Here is a 6,778-nt window from a genome sequence, read left to right as displayed (position 1 = left end):
TGACCACGGCAAGAACATTTAAATGTGAATCTATAACAAGCTGGAGACTTGTAATTATAGAACATATGAACATGGTGAATGCTAAGTACATTGGTGGCTGATCATTCAGTGTCATCGTTTTTGTGCGATTATTATGCCATTACGACCGAAGACAGTCACCGGAATACATAAATACCAGGCAAACCTAACAAGGCTTCTGTTCTGTGTAATGGCAAAAAGGTTGGATTATGGAGGACAACTGATTATATGTTGTAATAAACCAAAAGCAAGGGCACAATGGTATAGACTATTGCTAAACAATGTCTCTAGTGTCATATAGACCCACCAATATAATAACCAAAGAGATAACACTGAGACAAGAAGTAAGGTACAAAAAAGTGTATAAGCTTTATTGATAGTGACAATAATAAAATAAAATAAAATGGAACAACAGCAGACAGACTACTACGGCATCTGAACAAGGGCCAAAGAAAGAAATGGGACTACAATACATAAACAGATGGATTTACCAAAGTAACACAAAACCTTTTGTATACATACATAAAAAATATAGTTGTATAAAAACATACTAGCAGATATATATCTATATATGTAAACATATACACCCAGAAATATTTGCACTATTGGTCAGATGTTGCACAATGCCCAGATAAACGTACTCGCACAAAAAGGGAATTATGTATGCAATTATGGTAGTGGGAGGAATGGGTGTAAAGGAAAAAAGGCCCCAGGAAACAGAATTAAGCTGCTGCACCAGTACACAGCATTCACCTCAGTCCTGTGATAACGGCTCCAAATTCCAAGCAACCATCACAAGTGCATACTGCGGATATCTTACCCTCGTTCAGATGGGTATCTTGGCTGGTCCAGGTGTGCTGGAAAATAGAAAAAAAGGGGGAAGAAAGAAAAAAGAAAAAAAGAGAAAGAAAAGAGAAGAGAGAGGAAAAGGTAGGAGGCATGACAATGGGAAGGGGAAAAAGAGAGGGGGGAAGGGGGGGAAAAAGGAGGCGGAAGGGGGGGAAGGGGGAAAAAGAGGGGGGGAAGGAAGAAGAGGGAAAGGAAAAGGGAAAAGAAAAAAGAAAGGAGGGTGAAACAATACAGATGAACAGAGAAAGCATGAAAAGAATGTGACGAAGAAAGAAAGAAAAAAGAAGAAAAACAAGATAGAAGAAAAGATGGGAACAACAACGACAAAAGACTGCATTAGTGATAGATGAAAACAATTAAAAACCATAATAAGTAGAAAAATAAAAACAAACCAGTTGGCAATGAATAGGAATGGGAATGGGCAAATAAAGGCGCAAAGCTGTTATCTTCATTTAGCCCATAGGGGGTCACAGTTTTCAGGGTGAAAATCCACTTGGATTCAATCTGGGCAAGTGTTTGACGCCAGATACATGCAGCAATTAATTAGTTGACGTTTTCTTGCGAAACACATTTGAGGGGATAAACCCATCATCATCCACACCCAAGGATACATCAAGAAAGTCTATATCTCTTCTCCCATATTTATACGTCAGTTTGATATTATACGTATGCACATTCAGATTTGACATAAAGATAGACAATTCCTCAGGAGACCCCTGCCATAGAAACAGGACATCATCTATGAAACTTCCCCACAATGATATCTTCTCAATCATGGGTACCGGGTCAATCATGAAGATCCTCCTCTCCCACAACCCCAAGAATAAGTTCACATATGAGGGCACGCATGCCACCCCCATTGCTGTACCTTGGAGTTGCAGGTAGACGAGTTCCTTAAACAAAAAGAAGTTGTGAGTAAGTGCATACTGTAATAAGTCCAGTGTCAACTTACATAAATCCTGATCCAGGTCTGTCATTGAGAGAAAAATTTGTGTGGCCTCAATACCGTCAGTGTGCCAGATCAATGTATAGAGGGATTCAATATCGCACGTCACAATTAGGGTGGCTTCATCCAGTTATATGCCATCAAGTCGCATGAGGACATCAGTCATATCCTTGAGATATGAAGGGAGTGATTCCACAATTGGTTTTAGATTGGTTTTAGTAATCGATGTACCTGCAAATAGGTTCAGTCAAACAGTTATTACCAGACTTATACACTTTTTTGTACCTTACTTCTTGTCTCAGTGTTATCTCTCTGGTGATTATATGTTGTGTGGAGACACTAACAGGATTACTATATTTCCCCAAGGTACCTTTTATATGTAGCTACCATGTTTCTGGAGGAGCATATCCCAAAGGCTTTGTGAGATATGGAAAAATCCAATAAAAAGTTAAAGGGGCAGCCCAGCAAAAGAAACAACTTGTGTATGATGTCAAAAAGTATTATAAATCAACTTACTAATATAATGTTATTAGCTGTAATGCACATATCTTCCATATCAGCCATACCCTTCTCACTTGTAAGCTGTAAAGTGACATCACAGGCTCTGAATGCAGAGAGCTCCCATCCCTCCTCCCCCCTTCCCTCATGTCAGCACGGGACGAGAACAGGGATGTGAATACGGGAAGCTGGTATTACTGCTCATTAAATAAGGCAGCAGAGAGCCAGTTCTGACAAAACTATTGTGACTGATAATGGCTTTCTGCTGCTTTATCTTATAAGTCATAAATCTAATGAGTAGTAATACCAGGAGGGACAGGAGCTTTGCATTCAGAGCATGTGATGTCACAGCTCATTAATGAGTGAGCACAGCTGACATGGAAGATCTATGCACTATGGCTAATGTCATTATATTAGTGTAACAGCGTTTTGGAGGTGTCCACCGTGTCTCTGGGGTCCCTTACCTCTGTTACCTCTTCTTCTTTGCCCTCAGAAGGCTAATCCTCTGCTTTTTGGGATCTGGGGTACATGTCTACATGTGGGGTTGTGCTGGGATCATTTTATACATAATGAAACTTACACAGCCTAGTTTGAATCCTGATCTTGGCTCTAATGTCTGTTGGTGCACATGGAAGAGATGGGGCTGCTAAACAGCATCACCTGGAGTAGGCTAAAATCTTAGAATGTCTGCAACGTAAACTCAGGGACTTTAATCTGTGTATATAGACAGGGTGCCTTGTTGTGGGACTGAGAAGAAGGGCTTCAGGCTTACCCTAATGATGTTAGTAATCAGGTCAGTCCAGCTGCAGTTTCTCTCACTGCTCACACAGCCTGTAGTGGAATCAGTTCTAGATCTCTCCAACTCACCAACAGGTCTATCTCATCTGCTGCTGCTCTCTTGGGGGCAATCCTAGTAACTTCCTTTCTCTGCTTCCTCTCTGTTGCTGGCTCTCTGCTAGACTGCAGTCTCTCAAAATGGCTGCCACCATGTGGTTACAAAATTCCACCTCACAGCTTTAGTTATTGCTCAGTTCATTTGTTGGTGCAGTTTGCCATCTACTGGACACTTTAGGTTATGCAGGGTAATGCAATATTAATCCCAGGGGTTACATTGCTAAGTTACTTTTTTTTATACTTTTTCACACAATAAACAGGTTGTTTCAGACAACCCATTTAAATCTCTAGCAGACCATAGCTGCAAGGGACATTGGTAACTCTAGGTTTTTACACAAGCCCAAATTAGCACAGGTGTATGAAACAGCTCATTGCTGGATTGTAAAACTAGGGGATATTCTAAAAAATATCTACCAAAAATGTAGCTAAAATATAATGGGGTTTATGAAGAGTGGAGTGTAGATTTCTTTGTGGGTTTTGATTTCTGGCAGGAATTTTCCCAAGGGATTTACTAAGGTTTCCCCACATTTTGCTTCTTTTACAACTGTTCTGATCTGTAGGGTTTTTCTCAGCTCAAATCCATCACATTTTCTGTGGAAACCTTAGTAAATACAGTACAGACCAAATGTTTGGACACACCTCCTCATTCAAAAAGTTTTCTTTATTTTCATGACTATGAAAATTGTAGATTCACACTGAAGGCATCAAAACTATGAATGAACACATGTGGAATTATAGACATAACAACTGTGTGAAACAACTGAAAACATGTCATATTCTAGGTGGAAAGTGTCCCCAAGTGCAGTCACAAAAAACATCAAGAGCTACAAAGAAACTGTCTCACATAAAGAGCGCCCCAGGAAAGAAAGACCAAGAGTCACCTCTGCTGCGGAGGATAAATTCATCCAAGTCACCAGCCTCAGAAATCGCAGGTTAAAGGGTACCTCTCATCAAAAAAACTTTTCATATATTATAGATTAATGTATGCATAATAACTTCACAATTGCATGTTATTAAAAAATATGCTTCTTTCTATTTAATTTTCCACTTTGAAGAAATGACCACTAGGGGTCTCCCTACCAGTCCTGGCAGCAAGCATTTCAGACTCATGCTGGAGTCCTAAACACTACGAGCTGCCAGTCTGCTTTGCTCACAAAGGAGAACACTCAGAGCTGCCAGCCTGCTTTGTTCACAGCCTGTTTGGTTGTGAACAAAGCAGGCTGGCAGCTCTGAGTGTTTAGGACTCCAGCATGAGTCAGAAATGCTTGTTGTCAGGACTGATCGGGAAAAATACAATAGAAAGAAGCATATTTTTCATTAACATGCTATTGGAAAGTTATTCAACATTCATTAATCTAAAATATATCAAAAGTTTATTTGATGAGAGGCACCCTTTAACAGCAGCTCAGATTAGAGACCAGGTCAATGGCACACAGAGTTCTAGCAGCAGACACATCTCTAGAACAACTGTTAAGAGGAGACTGTGTGAGGCCTTCATGGAAGAATATCTGCTAGGAAACCACTGCTAAGGACAGGCAACAAGCAGAAGAGACTTGTTTGGGCTAAAGAACACAAGGAATGGACATTAGACCAGTGGAAATCTGTGCTTTGGTCTGATGAGTCCAAATTTGGGATCTTTGGTTCCAACCACCGTGTCTTTGTGCGACGCAGAAAAGGTGAACGGATGGACTCTACATGCTATTCTATTCTATGCTATGCTATTCCATCCGGTTTGCGTTTAGTTGGACCATCATTTATTTTTCAACAGGACAATGACCCCAAACACACCTCCAGGCTGTGTAAGGGCTATTTGACCAAGAAGGAGAGTGATGGGGTGCTGCTCCAGATGACCTGGCCTCCACAGTCACCGGACCTGAACCCAATGAAGGCAAAAGGGCCAACAAGTGCTAAGCATCTCTGGGAACTCCTTCAAGACTGTTGGAAGACCATTTCAGGTGACTACCACTTGAAGCTCATCAAGAGAATGCCAAGAGTGTGCAAAGCAGTAATCAATGCAAAAGGTGCCTACTTTGAAGAACCTAGAATATGACATATTTTCAGTTGTTTCACACTTTTTTGTTATGTATATAATTCCACATGTCTTAATTCACAGTTTTTCTATGTGAATCTACAATTTTCATAGTCCTGAAAATAAAGAAAATTCATTGAATGAGAAGGTGTGTCCAAACTTTTGGTCTGTACTGTATGTTGGGATTTTTCAAAACTGGCGGGGACACGCCCCTTTTGTCGGGACCACGCCCACTTTATCCCGTGGCCACACCACCCTTTTGGGTTTTTCTTGTAAAATGGAGGGTTTGTTTTTTTTTGGTCGCAAATACAAAAGATCGGTACAAGTATAGTAACAGAGATCTTATAACTAGGGGGTCAATCCCACACTTTCCCTACACGTTTCCCCATATATCAGATAGTATTATGGTTCATCAGGGGATTGGACAGTGAGTGAGTAGAAATTTTACATAAGATTATTCCATCCTATAAGACTAGAAATAACATGATACAAATATCCGCAGCAGACAGAATATTACATTGCACATAAAATAAGCAACAAACAATAAACACAGGCTTACAGATGAGACAAAATCCCATTCATTTAGTCCAGCAATAGAGTTACTGAGAGGTTGAAAGACAACTTCATGATGCCAACTTTTTTCCTTAGAATGTAAGGAGGAAGCTGCTCAAAATATCACCTATAATGAATAATGGATGAACATCATGAGGAGTACCCACACATTTTTCTAAGATGATAAGTAACCCTCATATCGACTGATGCCACATTCTCCAACTGTACACTTCCTTTATGACAAACACTAAGGACCACAGCAAGGCAACAATATAAGGACTCTCATAGATATCACTTGACACCTTACAGCCAACTATATCCTCCGATCTATAGAATAGTGGCAGACTGTCATAAGGAGCCTATAAACTATAGAGGTTCAGATCAAACAAAGAGGCCAAATCCTTGCCGTTATGTGAAGATTCCAAGCCCCTATCTCCGGCCGAATCTCCACTGCTGAAGACTCATTGTCCATGACCACTCAATTCACCGATCTTGGCCACCAGTCAGGACCTGAGTATACTGGAGGTGAGACTGAGAGATATGGGGCAGAAATTTACTCAGAGAAGTTACCCCAAGCAGGCAGTGCACTTACATTAACAGAAGGTTGATTCAGTACCCCTTTTGTGTCTACGTTTACTCCTCTGAGTGAGAGGATTGGTCAGAGTATACGTAGACACTGGAACATTCTTGCTCACTCTTGATCCCTGAATTTAAACTTCCACCCATACTAGCATACAGAAGGGCATCTAACTTAAAGGGTTACTCCGGCACTAAGACATCTTATCCCCTATCCAAAGGATAGGGGATAAGATGTCCGATCGCGGGGGTCCCGCTGCTGGGGACCACCGTAATCTAGCATACAGCACCCACCTGTTAACACTGCAGGAAGTGCTGGAGGCTCCAAGTCTTATGCCTCCTGACCACGGGGATGGAGTATCGTTACGTCACGATTCCGCCCCCGTGTGACGCCACGCCCCGCCACCTCAATGCAA

The 6,778-nt window shown here is 41.1% G+C and overlaps 1 long non-coding RNA gene across 1 annotated transcript; it reads right to left on the bottom strand.

Annotated features, from left to right (window-relative positions):
* Positions 1 to 373: 373 nt before the first annotated feature.
* On the bottom strand, positions 374 to 3,459 carry LOC130291257 (uncharacterized). Its single transcript, XR_008847851.1, has 3 exons — positions 3,084 to 3,459; positions 1,820 to 2,044; positions 374 to 875 (listed from the first exon to the last, which is right to left on the bottom strand). It is a non-coding gene; the product is annotated as an uncharacterized LOC130291257 (long non-coding RNA).
* Between the last annotated feature and the right edge of the window lie 3,319 nt (positions 3,460 to 6,778).

This window comes from Hyla sarda, chromosome 9 (genome assembly GCF_029499605.1).
Source record: "Hyla sarda isolate aHylSar1 chromosome 9, aHylSar1.hap1, whole genome shotgun sequence".
NCBI classification, from domain to species: Eukaryota; Metazoa; Chordata; class Amphibia; order Anura; family Hylidae; genus Hyla; species Hyla sarda.
Note: the sequence above shows the minus strand (reverse complement) of the source record. Positions and strands in the feature narration are given on the sequence as shown.